We start from the raw sequence: 16,657 nt of genomic DNA, 5'->3' as shown, positions 1-16,657 counted from the left end.
GCTTTTAAGTTCCCATCAGATCCTTTCATTCCAGTGCGTGAAGGGGAGACCAATGCTCCCTTCAGACACACATAGGAATAGAGACCAGAGATAAACAAGGTTGGGTACAGGCAGAGAGTGGGAGGAAAGCTAAGAGTAAAGATGCTTAACACAGGCTTTCCATTCTGTTGCCCAAAACACATTCATTTAATGAAGAGTGGAGATCTCATGCTAGATTTACAAGAAAAATAGCAGAATTCTTAATCTGGCAGTTCCAATACTGATTGGGGAAGGGTTCTTGCTTGATAATTAGTAATACTCGATTACCACTGATATTTCTAAAAACAGGTTTTAAAGCATTTTTTGTTTTGTGAACTCGGCAGTTCCAAAGCGCTGGTGGAACATTTATTAGAGATCTATTCTCTACCATGATTGCACTAGACCAGTGGTCGGCAAACTCATTAGTCAACAGAGCCAAATATCAACAACAGTACAACGATTGAAATTTCTTTTGAGAGCCAAATTTTTTAAACTTAAACTATATAGGTAGGTACATTGTTATTAACTTAATTAGGGTACTCCTAAGCTGGCCTTTGCCAAAAACTCAAGGGGCCAAAGAGCCGCATGTGGCTCGCGAGCCGCAGTTTGCCGACCACTGCACTAGACACTGTAGGTTCCCAGATGAGTACTAAAGATGTGCTCCCTGCACTCTGGGATCTTACCATCCAGGTGTCAAAAACCTGGAGTATATTACAGCAAAGAAGGCTGAGGGCTGAGACAGGCTGAGGATCAAAGTCAAGAGACCCTAAAGTTCTGTAAGGGGTAGAATAAAGGAAATGAAGCACTCAGCAGAGTGCCTGAGGCACAGCATTCAATAAATGAAGTTGTCATTAATAACAGGGATGATAATAACATCATCCAGACATTCACCCAGGAGTAGCTCTATAGGGAATACAGGGCATACCAATAACAGAACAAATAATCCTTTAAAGCCATATACAATAAGCACCAAAATTTAGTTCGTAAATTTGGGGGGGAGAAATAACGCAACTGGGGGAAGGTCTTGAAAGATTGGGACTTACATAAACAAAGAGAGACAAGAACCACCTGGACTCAAACCATGAGATGATGGGTTAGTGCATAATCGTCAAAGAGCATTAACTGAGTCAGTACTGACATGTGCTCTGCACATGGGCATCAGAGGTGAAGGGGGCGTGGTCCCTGTTCCTGAAACACTTTTAGTCTAGGAGGGGAGGTTTCCATTTTAATGGCACCAACAGCTCTATTTAAGGTAAAATTTGATAAGGGCTAGAGTGGATGATCGAATAATGTATTTTTGAGAATTCAGAGGAGAGAGAAATTGCTTTTGGTTAAGGATCAGAGAAGTTTCCTTGAGAATGGAATACATGTTAAAGGAATACATTTTTCAGGTCCGAGGAGAAGGGCTAGAATTTCCTTAGTAGAGATTGGGGTTGAGGAAGGAATCTCAACCCAGACAAAGCAACATGTGAGTAAAGTACCCAGGAGGGAAACCAGGGCGTGCTTATTAATGGTAAATATTGGACTCACTAAAGGTAGCGAGAGAAATTCTCTCCCTTATAGCTGAGGTAAGAGGGATGGAATCAGGTAAAGTTAAGGGCCCTTCATTGGGGAAAAGGCACAATTTTTAAGAGTAAAAAATATAGCCCGGCTGGCATGGCTCCACAGTTGTGTGTCGACCTATGAACCTGGAGGTCATTGTCCAATTCCCCATCAGGGCACATGCCCATGTTGCAGGCTTGATCCCCTGTGTGTGGCATGCGGGAGGTGGCCATTCAATGATTCTCTCTCATCATTGACATTTCTCTCTGTCTCTCCCTCTCCCTTCCTCTCTGAAATCATCTATATCTATATCTATCTATCTATCTGAACTTGCCACTTACTGGGGGGAAAGACCATTCTGGGGACATCTGGGGCTTTGCTCATCCTCCATTAGATTGATGAGGCAAAATGGATTTGTAAGTAGCTTTCTCTGAATGGCAATGAAGTAAGTCTTTGCCTACAGAGCGGATGTGTCCAGTTTCCTTCCCCCTCTAGGAGTCAACAAAAGCGAGTCTTCTTACTAAAGTAGTGTAACCTGCAGTGTTATCGTGGTCAGTCAGGGTGGCTTAAGAACAAGGCATGAGCTCTGGAGTCGGGCAGATCTTTTTAATTCTTCATTCTGCCCCTTTTTTACTGTTGGAGCTTAGCAAGTTACTTAAAATCTGAGCTTCGTTTTCTCTCCAAATAAAATGGGACTGCTCATAGGTACCTTGAAGCGTTATTGTAAACATTCGAAATAAAGTATGTAAAGCCCAAGACGTGGCATAGGACAAATACTAGGCACAAAATAAATGGCGGCTGTTATTCCTGATAGGCTGTGGCTCAGCTCTTCCTGGTCTACTACCCAGACACGACAGCCAGAAGCCTGCACAATCTGCCCAGGGTCCTGCTGTCTTCTTGCCTTTGGCTAATACAAGCATTCTTTGGACATCTCCCAAAGGTACTGGTTACAAGAAGTTTAAAAATAAATTTTCTCTCCCATCTTATCTCCTGGTTCCTAGGTAAGAGCGCTAAAGTATGCGGAATAACACTGACATCCGGCTTAGCATAGAACAGTTTCCTAAACAACTACTGGGAGAAGGTTGTGCTTAAAAGCAAATAAGCTGAAAAAAGGTAAAGAAAAAAATGTATCAGTGCTTGAATCTACCTGTTAAGAGTATAAAATATAACTGTGTAACTTCAGGCAAATCAAAGAGATCCTAAAAAAATAACTATTGTCAAGATACTTGGTGGCCAGAATCTTTTTTAAAAGCAAATTGTTTGTGGTTTTGAAAGGATAAGGGGAGAGGAATTGGCTGCTTTAAGTCAATAAAGTGAGACTGCCAAAAAGTAAACAGGAGCTACCTTTAATTTCCCAGCTATTCTTCTGAGAGCCAGAGGAGCTAATACTTAAGACCAATGAAGCTGCCAACTAGCTAGTGGAAAATTTATTTTCAAAATTAGGTTTACAAATGAAGGTAAGGTGTGTGTTTTTTAAGCCCAAAGCACCAAATAGGATTTAACTCCTTTTGAAAAAATATGTAGACATTAAATATCCTATTGTCTAAGCCTCAGTAGCAGTTAATCATCGAAGTAACTCATTTACATTTCAAAAATACCCATTAGTTGGACCCTGGCAACTTGTCTTGTTTTTATTTCTTGAAGTTATACCTCTGTAACACCTTGGGCTGTTCTTAAAGCACTGTGGGATAACGTTAATGCCATTTAAATATTTTAAATATTTATATGGAGTCAAGACTTCATATAACAGAGTCTTAGGAAGAAACCTAGCCAATGGAATAGGTGTCTTGATGTTGTGGATACAATTAATAAGATGTCCTTTTCGAAAGGCTAAAATGCCGATACGATGCAAAGACCAGAAGTGCCAAATCAATGAGCTCTAGCAAAAGAAGTAATTTTGGTTTTGTGGATGCTGTGTCTTGTTATGAAGAAATTATTGGTGTCTTCGATGAATTATCTTGGTAAGGGAAGCAGGTCTTTACAACAAGTAGGTCATAGCTTTGTAAACAGTGGAATAACCTGGTGCTTGTGTAGTCATTAAGGCAGATTTCTACAGGTAAATCATTTGTTCAATTTGTATGTCCATTTATAACCCATCCATTTCCAGATCTGCTCTCTCCATATGTGGCACATGTGATTAGATTCACACACCTCAAGTTGACTTTAACACCCTCCAGGCAAACAGGTGTGTCCATGCCAGGTCTGCTCTCCCCAGACTTCTCTCCTTTAATCTCTTCTCTCCAGCACAGTTTCAATGGCTCTTCTCTCTTCCCACCCAATCCTCACGCGGGCTTTCAGGAAAGCAATTTTTGTTAAAATACAAGTTGCAGATCAATGGCAGGAATTGCACTGAATTCCATCTCTATACCTCACTCCTCCCCCAAATTCTTGTTTATCTTCATCTGTATCTTCAGACACATATGAATATTCTTCTAGAAAGAAGAAAAAAAGGGATTACAGCTTCCATCAGAACATATTGGACTATGTCCCAGAAAATATTTCAATTATCAATTTTTACACTTCTTGGACACCATTAATTAAAATACTTCCACTAATAGAAAATAATGGTCACACTGATGCTCAGGCACAGGTTGGGCTGGGAATGCTGGCTGGCCCACCCTGTCTGCCCTCGCCCACACCGTCTCCCCACTTTCCCCGTGCACATTCTCCCCCATGACAAGGACGGGCCAGTATTTGAGTACACTCCAGTTGAACTCATGCTGTTAAGGACCTGTCACTTGTAGAGTTTTACCTTTCAGGATTCTGGCTGTCAGTACTCATTGTCACCTAGATCACATGTCTTTTTTCCAAGAGTCAAATGACCTTCACATACCAAGTGCACTTCACCTTCTTCCAGAAGGTTGCTGCCACTGATAGGAGGTGGCAGCTGTTGGGAGTTCACACCAGCCCTGTTCTGAGGTTCAGGGTTAAAAAGGAAAATCACTCTCCCCAGCACACACAGCTACAGTCACTTTTAAACAGGTGTGGTTGAGTGGTTTGAACTGAAGCTTGACCTGAACCTTTTACAAAGTGAATTTACAAAGTGGATTTTCTTACCTGAAATTTTGCTCAGTGAGACCAAGATTTAAAAGAATACCATGAGTTGAAGAATTTACTATAATTTTCTGACATAATCATCATTCTCTCCCACACAGAGTTCATAGTGATTTTAAGTGCAGTCTAATTAATAAGAGCTAAAATTCAATAAGCACTTACTTTATAACAGGCATCATCCTAAGTGCTTCATATAAAGTATGACATCTGAAACACAGGTCCATTTTTAGTCATTTTACAGTTGAGCAAGCTGCTGGAGAAGGTTCGTGACCAGCCCAAGGTCACATAGTAGTTTCTGTGACCAGGATCTAAGCACTGTGCTCCCAGGGACCGCACTCTCAACAGGAGTGAGATTCCACATTAGGCATGCGGTCAACATCAGTGAGCCCAGCACTTCCCATTCAATCCATCTTCACATGCCATCAGTGTGAATTCCTGAAGGCACAGATCTGATCCCGGCACGGGTGTAAACTTCTAATGATTCCTCACCACCTGCAAGATACAGCCTAAATCCCGAAGGTGGTCCAAAAGGCGTCCTACCTTCACCTGCCTCCATCTACTTCGTTTGCCACCTGCCTGGGCACTGGCCATGGTACTTGCAGCTCCACAATTGGCCTGGGATTTTTTTATGCTTCAGGACCTTCAAACTTTCTGCCCGACCTTCCCAACCCCCCTCCTCTTAACCCCAGTAAGCTCATGTTCATCCTTCAAGACTTCTCCCAAACATCTTCTCTATTCCCTTCCTGGACATAAATATTTCCTCTTCTGTTTGCTACCAGTACATAGAACAAAAATAAAATTAAAATAGCTACCATGTGCTCAGCACAGTGCTGAGCGTTTTACCTGTTTGGTGGGTACAAACTGTGAGCCACAAAAACAATTATGAAAGAAATGTAACTGTTTTGCCCTGACCGGTTTGGCTCAGTGGATAGAGCATCGGCCTATGGGCTGAAGGGTCCCAGGTTCGATTCCAGTCAAGGCCATATACCTTGGTTGTGGGCACATCCCCAGTAGTGGGTGTGCGGGAGGCAGCTGCTTGATGTTTCTCTCTCACCTGATGTTTTTGGCTCTCTATCCCTCCCCCTTCCTCTCTATAAAAGATCAATAAAATATATTTTTTTAAAAAGAAATGTAACTGTTTCTTTTAAAAAAATCGACAGTTTATATTTTAAGACCTCATTCAGCCAGGAGACAGAAACTTACTATCAGCCAGTTCAGCATCTCCTCCAGCTCCTAGGGTTGCAGCTGAGCTGAGAAGTTTAGGCAGAGTCTAGGGTGTTTGTGTGTGTGTGTGTGTGTGTGTGTGTGTGTTGTAGGCAGGCTGGGGGAAGTTGCACCATTGGTCTCCATGTTGCCATCTCCCCATGCTGGTGTTTAGTCACCATCTGAGCTGGGCTAGTTGAGTCTGCAGCGCCTCAGCCCATCAGGCACCTGGGACCGCATGGCTTTACCAGATACATCCTGCCTCTCCGGGACCCTCTGGGCTGGGAGGGTTGGTGGCAAGTGGGAGGCTCTCTCCTGCCTAGGTGCACCACACAGACATTTCTTTGACTCCTACTCTATGCTGGGTTCCTAGCAACTCTGGGGCTGAGCCAGCTCTCTGGACTCTTGCATGGTGTCGTGCTCACATACCTTCTGCTTTCAAATCCCTAAGCCTATCTGGAGCCCCCATCTGGCCCCATGTGGGACTCAGAATGGCTCCAGCTTCTAAAGCCCCTTCTCTTCCCTCCTCTGCCTCTCCTTGTCCTTCATTAGCCCTGGAAAACTGTTATGTCTGTTGGGGAGAAAAACTAGTTCTAATTGAGTTTTCTTCCAGATCTTAAGTCTTATGCCTGAATTCCTTTGTTATATGTGTTCTGCTGAGTCATCCCTTCCTTGGTCAATGAATGTTACAGATTAGGAGGAAAAACAGGAGTATGAGGAAATTCAACAGAATAAGAACAGCTAATATCTAACTATTACTCCTGCCCTCCAGACACACATACACACACACACACACACACACACACACACACACACACACAATGAATAGCTCATATAATCTCTGTAAAAAATCTATGGGAGTTATAATTATCCTTATTTTACAGAGGAAAAACTGAGGCATAGTGAAATCAGTTAACATTGTACACAGGTAGCAAGCTCTTGACCACCAACCACACTCTACTTTCCTTATCACATGGTATTGAAATCACTTCTTTAGATGTCTGAGATTCTGAGTTAAATCTTGCACTCCTTGAAGTTGGGGCTAGGTTCCACTCCATCTTGATAGCCCTAAAACCTGGCACTTAGCAGGTGCCCAGTAGGTGGTGTTTGAATTGAAATGGGTCAAGGTGCGTTAAAGAAAGAGGAGGAGGAGGGGTAAAAAAGGCCAATGGGAAAGTTTTCTTATCTTAAGCTATTCTGAAACTTCCTGAATAATATTCTGTCAACGAAAATATAAGTGGTATTGAAAGTTTAGTGGTATTAGCTAAATCATGTCCAGCATTGAACTCTTTACATTATAGTGTCAGATTATTTTAACCATAGAAATTAATTCCTATGGAAAAAAAAGGTGTAATGTCATTGGTGACACAGCAATAACAAGTGGGGCTCCCCTGCATACAGGGACAGCGATCAGACCTGCCGACAGTTGTTATCAGCCAATGCAGCCCCCATGATTTTTATTTTTTTTTTTTAGTTTAAATGCATTTGATTTTTAGACAGCCTACATGACATGTTTCTTCTTAAAAACAATGCCTCCGCTCCAAATAAATCAAGGTTCAAATAAATGAGGAGCTCAGGATCACATCCGTCCCATTTGTCCTGTCCTGGTGTGTGGATGCAAAACAGCAGCCAGTTATGATGACAGGTGATAGGTCAAATTGCCAAATTTGTTAACATTTTTCCATTTCTGAACCACCCTTAAAGAGAATCATCTGTGGGGTCACACTGTCCTCACGGGGGTCCGGCAGAGCAACCACGCCATCCGGACTCACGTTGCCTCCGATAAAGAAGTGGCCGTTTTTTGAAATTGGCAGAGATGTGCTTGGTCTGTTCTGCAGCCCCGGTCAGAAAAGGCTTTACGTTTTCTGGTCTCTGTTCTTCACGTTTCCCTTCGATGGATTTCATGTCATCTTCGACGTGCTTCCTGTAGGCTTCTTCTGTGAAGCTGGTTTCCATGGCTGACGAGGTCCTGCTAGACGCCCTACGATTTTTTATTTACCTTCTAGACCAAGATGCCTGTGTTTTATAAATCTGATAACTTCTGGAATTTCACATCCTTCTATTAAATTTTCGTCTGAAAGCTTTTTTATTCCCCATTACATAAATCCCTCAGATAACAAATATCACTGACGCCCACAGCACGGAACTTGTCCTTTGTCTCCTATGCTTCCATGTGGACAAAAGCTTGTTGACTGCCTTCACCCTCTGAAGCTATCCCTTGGAGTTTCCTTCTGCTAGTTTTGTTGTTGTTTTCTTCTTCCTTTTTGCTTCTGTTAGTCTGATAAAGTTTTGAGGCAGGCTGCTAAACCTGGCCCACAGGGCCATCTGCACTGCGATTGAGAGCTGTACTCACCTGTACAGTGGCCTAGGGAGTGAGTGAACTTTCACCCACCTAGTCCTGCCCTCTTTCCCTTGGGTTCTGACCTCTGTAAGATTCCAAGTAGATTTCTGGATAACAGCCACGTTGCCTAAAGGCCTTTACCTGGGAACTTAATCCTGGGGCTACAAAGAACAATAGAAAAAAAACATAGAGGTGCTCTTGTCAATATGAGTCAGTTGCCAGCAGCAGCAAATGCTTTTAATAAGGAGAGAGGGTGAGGAAGGCGTTAGCTCAGAGGACCTGGGGCTCGCTGGGCTATTTATGGGAAAGGACTGTGATGGAGGATAAAAGGTGGTTGAAAAGACTAAATGCATCAGGTCCTCAAATAATGTCAATTTGTTATATCTTTAATGAGATGCTATAGGAACTTAATTCTTGTTTATATCAATAAGCCTACAGTCAAATCGGTTTTGTTAAATGTTGTTTTGCTTAAAGTCACAAAACCTATTGATGATGTTAAGTAAAGCCTTACCCTGAAAAAAATGAAATTATAGTGTTTTCCCCCTTTATGTTACAATCACCACTTCATGAAATAAATTATTTCTCAGGTTTGGCATGATCTTAAACGTCTTTCCTTACTTTAAATTTGCTTTAACATTTTATTTACTAGTATGGTTGTTCACTTATCTTTTACATTTTGCTGTGAGCTGTTCAAAAAGTTAAAATACTTATTAAAGTGAATATTACGTTAGAAGTTATGTAATGTTCACATTAAAACCAAATACCCACTTAAAAAGGAAGCACACTATACATTCTTCCTAATATTTTCTCTCTAAAGCAACATCCATGTTTCAAGTGTATCCTTTTTTGGTTTTGAGTTGTTTATATTGATCATTAAGCAGTCCCTAGAACTGATTTTCAATATTCAGCAGATATTGACATAGTTTTTCTAAGATGTCAACATCCAGAAGAAGAGTAGAGATGAACCAGGGAATTTATTGTGTAACTGTGGCAAGAGTGGGTTGCTATTATTATTGTATTATTATCATTATTATATTATTATTATTTATCAAAGACACTTATGTTTCAAATAGTTATAATTTTCACATTAAAAACTTATTTATTTAAAATAATAGAAAGAATGACACACAAAATTGGTAAGAGTAATTATAGACTAATTTCTAAGTGAAATATAGTTTTAATAATGTAAAGTACAACATTTCTTACAAAACTATACTACCATAATATTGAAAAGAAGTTAAACTTATGAGGAAATAAATTCAGAAACTAAATCATGATATGATTTCTGTATGTAGTTTCTTTAAAGACACAACTAATTAAAAGTTTTAGACTAACTGAAGTGAAATAATTCAAAGAATAATTGCTGAATCTGGAATTTTGAGGTATATGGAAATAATCGTAAATTTCTTCAGCCTTTTGTTCGAAATATATATTCATTCATCTAGGTGTCTCCTTATTAATTAGACCTGGCCACTGTAGTGGAAAAATGAACTTCTAAATATGTATATAGTATAAATCAGACCATTTTGATCCTCAGCTTAGTCTAATTTGGTGCGATTTTAAATATATTTAGGTTATCGTATTTACTCAAACTGAAATTTGGGTTTGTAGGTTGAAGTATTTAGAGATTGGAGAAAAACGTGAAAGCACACCGTGCCTGCAGTGGCCGCCTCCTGTTTGTGGCTCATGACCCTCTCCCATCACCACCGCGTGGACCTTCCACGCTTCTCACTCATGTGTCTCTGTGTAGACCATGTGTCTCGCTCATGTGTGTCTGTCAGGGACGTATTCCCGTCTCTGGTCTTTTTCTCCCACCACCCCCTCCAGCATCAGAGGAAGGGGGGAGAGGGGCAAAAATATGCCTATTTCAAGGTGTAAATTTTACGGTATGTGAATTATATTGCAATGAAAAATGTTTTAAAAATAGTCATGACTTTAAACAAAAGGAGAAGTATGCAGATAGTAAGTTTTAGACTGGCCACACATGCCCTTGTCTCTAAGAGCAGGTTGTGCCTTTTCTTCCTATTTCTTACCTCCTCAGAAATTATTCTAGCATTTTGAAAGCTACATTTCTTGATCAGGACCGTATATCTGTTTCCATTTTACAAACATGAACTGTTTTGGATTCTAGTGTGATGCACCATTCCTGAGAGCAGTCCTAATTCCAGAACTAAAGGGCAGCAGTGCTTGACAGCGGCTGTCTCAGTGACTGGCTTGGAGTTGATCCAGACATATGTTTGATATATGTAACCATCTCCTGGGCATTTACCAGTTATGCTTTGTGAGGAAGGCATGGACCATTTTGAAGAGGAACTGAGGCACCAGGTGAGGGACTTGCCCCTAGCTCATGGAGAGAGATGTTAGCACAACTTTGTATTGCTGTGGAGATTTCTTCATTCCCATTCTCACCTTTGATCCCACAAGACAGGCTGTTTCCCTTTCATCTACAAAAATCTGATGATGCTTCTCAGCCTGGGGACTGAAGGGTCCTGGGTTCGATTCCAGTCAAGGGCACATGCCCAGGTTGTGGGCATGATCCCCAGTATGGGGCATGCAGGAGGCAGCCAATCAATGATTCTCTCTCATCATGGATGTTTCTATCTCTTTCTCCCTCTCTGAAATCAATAAAAATAATATTTTAAAAAATCTGATGATGCTTCTAAGTTACAGATCCAAGTAAAAAGTAATTTCCAGAGTCTGTATTATACCAGTGAAACCCATCATTGGGCTGGTACAAATGATGGGTTTCACTGGTATAATACCGGCTGTGCGTGAGCGTAGATTTGAACCCAACGTGTGTTTTCAATCATCAGTTTAAAGTGATGCTTCACACAGGAATAGGGGGATCTGATCCACCCTTGTGAGATTTCACCTGACCCTGAGTGCTTAGGAAACAAGACGAAGGAGCAGCAGGACCGAGGTCTTACCTTCTCTGCTTCCAGACCTCTGCCTGTGACCTCAGCTAACGGTGTCCACAGTGTGAGAGAGTGCACAGTGCTTTCTGAACTGTGAGGGCTGACAGCGTCTTTACAGTTTCAGTTCTGAACATCACCTGCCTTCCCCCAACACTGGATTCCCACCTGGACACGGACAGTCAACGTTAGCCTCCCTGCTTCCCATGCCTAACAACAATGTGTGCAGGGACCCCACTGACTGTGTCCCAGGTGTGTGCATGGGTTTGTATGTGCTTGTGATACCATGGGAAGTAAAATACAATTTTAAGGGGGATAATACTGTCCAGGGCGAGGGAGAGCCTGCCCATGAAAAGATCAGTAAAGGGGTTTATTTAGTGGTGGCACAGCCAAGTCAAGACAAGTGGTATCAACTGTAGGGGAACTGGGTTTTCTTATTCCTACCTAATTAGGCATTCTCTTTTTTTGTGTGTCTATATGGATGTTGATTGCCTTAAATATGGAACCTGAGATTTTTAACAACAGAGATTCCACATGATTAAGAAGAAATAAAGCCACTTTCAAATCTTCCTGTTATTTTAATTTCTGCAGCTGACATATGAAAGCAATTAAGAAAGGTACTCTCTGAGGGGAAACAAAAAATCTTACCTCCATTGAAAGAGGCTGGAAAAGCCTTTGAAGACAGATGATATGAAAATAGCACCCTGCCTCCCTTAAGAATAACTGGGCACCCTGATCATAAATGCAAAGCAGATATAATTGTGTCTAAGACCCCAACGTTTCCGAAACTGAATCCAGTATCTCCCAAAGGATCACAGTCGTGACCACTGGAACAATCACCTGACTCTCATCTAGCGACGATGCTCGTGGGGACAAAGGGGCTGGAAGGAAGGTTTCAACAGTTTTACCCGGTCCGCAGCGACCCCCGTCTCTCCTGGTGACTTCCCCAGGAAAGAGGACATCAGGAGAAAAAGGATGGCTATTTTCCTTGTAATGTGAGCTTTTTTTTTTTTAAGCTGTGAACTTTTTACCTTGCTTCATTCATGCTTCATTTGATCCATGACTGAGTGTAGAGCCCCTGCAAAGCGAGCGCGGGCTCCTTAAAGTCGGTGTTTTGCTCTTGGATTCCTCTTCGGGGGAAGCGTTGGGCACCTTTGTGCCCGACCTGGTGGGGAAGAGCTTGGGAGAGTGCGCGCCGCACAGAGAGGACCCGAGCGGAGCCGGACGCCTCCCGCCCGGCGTCGGTTTTCAAACCTTCGGAGCCTCCCCGGCCATTGACATGCAAATCCCGTCCTGAGCGCCGGGCCAATCGCCGCGGCTTCCTGCGGGATTACCTGGTGGCGAGCGCCGAGCGCGCGCGGCCCCGCCGGTGCGCCCCCGCGGCGGGGAGGCGTGGCCGTCGGGCGCCCTGCACCCTCCGGCTCCGGAGCCCGGATTCAGGCCCCTGAGCGGCGCGCCCCGGGCCCGCCGTGCCGCAGCCGCTGGAGCCCGGCGCGGAGGCGCTGGGCGCGGCCGAGCCTCCCATTGTGGAGCGCCGCCGGCAGTGCCCCGCGCCGCCTCCCCCGAGCGGCGGCGAGGTTTGAACTTGGCGTCGGCCCGGAGTCCCGCGCAGCCCGGGGGGCGGCGGCCCCGAGAGCAGCGGTGGTGAGTGCGGGGCGGGGTCCGCTTCCCCGGGCCAGCGGCGGGCGCGGCCGGCCGGGCACCCTGCTGCCTTGGAAGGAGGGAGGGAGGGAGGGAAGGGGGGTGTCCCGCCGCCTGCTTTCCAAAAGGGTTTCTATTTCGGTCCCTGCGGCGACTTGGAGAGCGGGTCCGGGAGGATGGGTCGCGGGGCTGGCTTTCTGGGCAGCCGGCCCGGCGCGGGGGCAGGTGGCGCGCTCTGCTCCGCGGGTCTCCCGACGCCCTGGGCCTTGGCTTTCTGTTAGAGAGGCAGAAACGGCTGCTCCCAGAAGGAAATAATCGCCGGTTATTGACAGCAAGAAAACTTTTCGGAAGAAATGACCTGTGAAATGTTTTAATTTTGATAAATTGCTGCCCACGAGGGCTCCTGCGGCGTGGAGAGCGACCTAACTTTCTTCATTGTACCGGGTCGGTTTCTGTAGGAAAGGCCCCAGCTGTGCCGGGAAGGGCGTGCCTGCCCCTTCCCCCCACTTGTTGCAGATCTTAAGGCTGATTTTTTTTTAAAGGTGTTTTTCATGGCCGTGTAGGGAAATTTAAATCGTGGAAATGAAATTATGCCGGACACACGCTCTTCTCCGAGTTGCTAGAGAGAGAAAAGGGCTTGGCCGGAGGATGAGAGCTTATAAAATTTCAGTACAGGGAGCATCCTGTGGGGGCGGGGTGGGGTGTGTCGGCCCCTTTCTCTCGGGTACTTTAGCGTTACCGGGTTTTTTTGTTCGTTTTCAGATCGTAGTGCGGTGGTGGTGGTGGTGCACTTTTGGACCGGCGGCCAATGGTTGCCCTCATGCATATAATCTCCAAGGAGAGATTGCAGTGAGATACTAGGGTGCAACCGGAAATCCTTTTCTATTTCTAATGGGCTAGTTAAGGGATCCTTTTCAATTAAAAGCATGATGGTCAGACCAATGGCTAAATCTTCCCCCAAATAATTTCACGAGAAGTTGTTTTGCACTCTAATTCATTCTGATGGCTATTTTGTCTTTTAATTCTGATATCTTTTTTTTTCCTGATTATAAAAGGTAGACTATACAGAAGTGAGAAATAAGTCAAGTCATCCTTAACAGTAACATTTTATGTTCTGTTTGCTAAGGCCTCGTTTTCCACAGAAGCCCAGGCATTTGAAAACTTTGAGCTAGGGACATTTTTTAAAATTGCTAACAAACCTGGCCAGGCACTAACTCTAGTCATTGACAAGGAAGTAAGTTTGTACTTTAAAAAAAAAAATGTTATAACCAGCAATAACTTATTCACATGGAACAGAATTTATTGTGGCAGTTCCTCTCGAATCAACTCCCCACATCTGCTCCTGACAAATGGTTTCTGTTTGCGCAGCCTGTTTTGTAAATACATCTCTCTACCATTAAAGGCCAAGTGCCCAAGCATATACACCCCCCTGCCCAGCGCTTGTAGCTAGGCTCATAGAGTTAATATTTTTTATTGGTTTCTACCTCAGAACTTCCTCACCGTGTGCTTGATAAAACCCTGGAGAAGGTTACCAAGGGATGTGGTAGAGAATTCTCTTCCCTGGAGATTTTAAGAATAGGATAAACATCCATCTGCCTAGGATGGCTTCAGTGCAGTTCTGCCTGGGTCAAGGAAGACTAGGTCAGCTATCCGGATCCAAATGGAGGAATTCTAAACTTGTTTCAGTCCTCCATAACCTGGGACCAAAGAAAACAATTGCCCCAACGCATCTGAGTCCAGTATGAGGCAATGTCCTGCTTTGATTTATGTAAAACAAATATTCTTTTTTTTGGTAAGAAAGACTTGTCCAACCTTTTCTGTTTATGAATAGAATATCAATAATGATTCCGTTACCTTCTAAGAAGTGACAGGTTAAATACAGTGTAAGTTCTGTGATTTAAAGTAAATGAATGAATTGATTCATGGGGATTAAAAGCGTCCTCCATCTGGCAGAAGGGGTGTATCATGATAAACCTCTGAGCTAAGGATGTTGCGTATGCCTGAGACCTTTCTCTGCTTTCGACCCAATGTCCTCATTATCCTGTCTTGTTTGTTAAACCTGGTTATATATTTTTTTTACGCTAACATCTTACTTTCTCCTCAGAATGTATTCTTGACTTTTCATTTTCAATGTAGAAACCAGGTGGCACTTTGACCAAAACCAAGTGTCTCTGTAACTTCTGTTGGAGGCTGTTGCCCGGGCCCCAGCCGTGCGGCTGTGCTGCTGGCTTCTTTCAGAAGGTCAGGGTTTCATGGCTTGCGGCTTCCTCTGCCCTCCTGTTTGCCAGAAGGATCCTGTAATTCTAACCACTGTGTGACCTCAATTGCAGTGACACCTTCCTCCCTTTCCATAGTGTCACTTGATCGGGAGCAGCCCCCCCTCTTTCTTCCTGCAGGATCGCTGGGAGGGGTTCCCTCTCTAGGAACCGTCATGTCGAAAAGAGAATGGGAAGCCAAGAGTCTCCTGGCTGGACAGTGTATCACCGTGCAGGATGAATGAGCAGTGCCTCCACTCCAGCCCCTCCTGTGTCATAGTCTTCCGTGCATGCCAAACATGTTTCCTTTTGCTATAGTGACGCCTAACGAAGGAACAGGAATACAGTATGAACAGTGGTCATTTCATTTGTTCAGCAAACATTTACTGTGTAGGAGGCAGCCCAGGAACTGGAAATGGGATCTTTGCCCTCAGGGAACTTGTTATGGAAGAGGGGAAATCAAACATGTTAGTACGCTAGGGCATTTCTGAGGGAGTGGAGTACAGAGTGAAGGACTTAGGTTTGTTGTAAGTTAAACAGACACCAACCCCATGACCCAACATGTCCACACCTAGATGTTTACCCAAGATAGAGGAAAACAAAAGTGCACAAAATGACTTATAAAGAATGTTCATAACAGCCTTATTTATAACTGTCAACAACTGGAAACCACTCTTAAGTTCATCAACAGGAAAATGGATAAACTGTGGTACATCCATACAATGGAATACTACTCAGTAATCAAAAGGAATGAACTCACGATATAAACAACCACCTGGATGAATCCCAGAACCATTGTGTTCAACTGAAAGAATCTAGAGACAAAAGAATACAGAAGCAATTCTATTTCTGAAGTACCAGAGTGGGCAAAACTAATCTATGACTGCGGATGTTGGTGCTTGCCTCTGGGGGAGGGAGGATTGACTGGAAAGTGGTAAGGAGAGATTTTCTGGAGCAGTGGAAATGTTCTATGTCTTTTTTTTTTTTTTTTTTAGTTATGGTTACATAAATATCCACAATGATCAAAAGCCATTGAACCAAACACTTAAGACCTATGCATTTTATTGTATGCAAAGCATTGGTTCAATTAAAACAACTTGGGTCCCGGAGATAGACAAGGGTGCACATCCCATCTCTGTCTCTAGGTGAATATTACCTTGGGCCAGTTGTTAAATGCCTCTGAGCCTGAAGGCATTGGATAGCAATAAAACATCTTCATAGGGTTATTGTGAGGATTAAGTTAGATAATGAAAGTGTTCAGCTTAGTCAGAACTCAATAAATGTCAGCTAATCATGCACTGTGATAAATATAATATGTGGTTTTGGTGTTGATGATAAAATTAATTGTACTTTTTGTGAAAGCCATCTTATTTAATATTATCAAGGACCTTGGAGCATATTAATCAACTAGAGGCCCGATGCACGAATTTGTGCATGGGTGGGGTCCCTCGGCCTGGCCCACAATTGGAGCCTATGGGGGGGCAGGCCAGCAGTGCGGAGGGACTGCGGGAGGTTGGCCAGCGGAGGGAGGTTGGCTGTGGGAGCCTACTTACCACCAGGGGGCAGCTCCTGCATTGAGCATCTGCCCCCTGGTGGTCAGTGCGCATCATAGCGACTGGTCAGCCAGTCGTTCCCGTTGTGCCGGTCGTAACAGTCGCTTAGCCTGAGCATTATATGTATCTTCTTTTTAA

General features: G+C 43.7%; 1 protein-coding gene across 8 annotated transcripts in view; it reads left to right on the top strand.

Moving 5' to 3' along the window:
* The window catches only part of SHROOM3 (shroom family member 3), a 159,760-nt gene that overhangs the window by 73,082 nt on the left and 70,021 nt on the right, over positions 1-16,657 (top strand). The window contains exon 2 of one of the 8 annotated variants that reach the window (XM_079769567.1): positions 2,375-2,500. The exons of 6 other annotated variants lie outside the window; for them this stretch is intronic. The gene's annotated coding sequence lies outside the window, so the exon portion shown is untranslated. Of the gene's footprint in view, positions 1-2,374; positions 2,501-11,965; positions 12,715-16,657 lie in introns of those variants that run through there. One more of the 8 variants, XM_079769568.1, reaches the window with a different exon arrangement.

The sequence above is a fragment of the Cnephaeus nilssonii genome (genome assembly GCF_951640355.1).
Source record: "Cnephaeus nilssonii genome assembly, chromosome: 1".
NCBI lineage: Eukaryota > Metazoa > Chordata > Mammalia > Chiroptera > Vespertilionidae > Cnephaeus > Cnephaeus nilssonii.
This window is presented reverse-complemented; position numbering and strand designations above follow the sequence as displayed.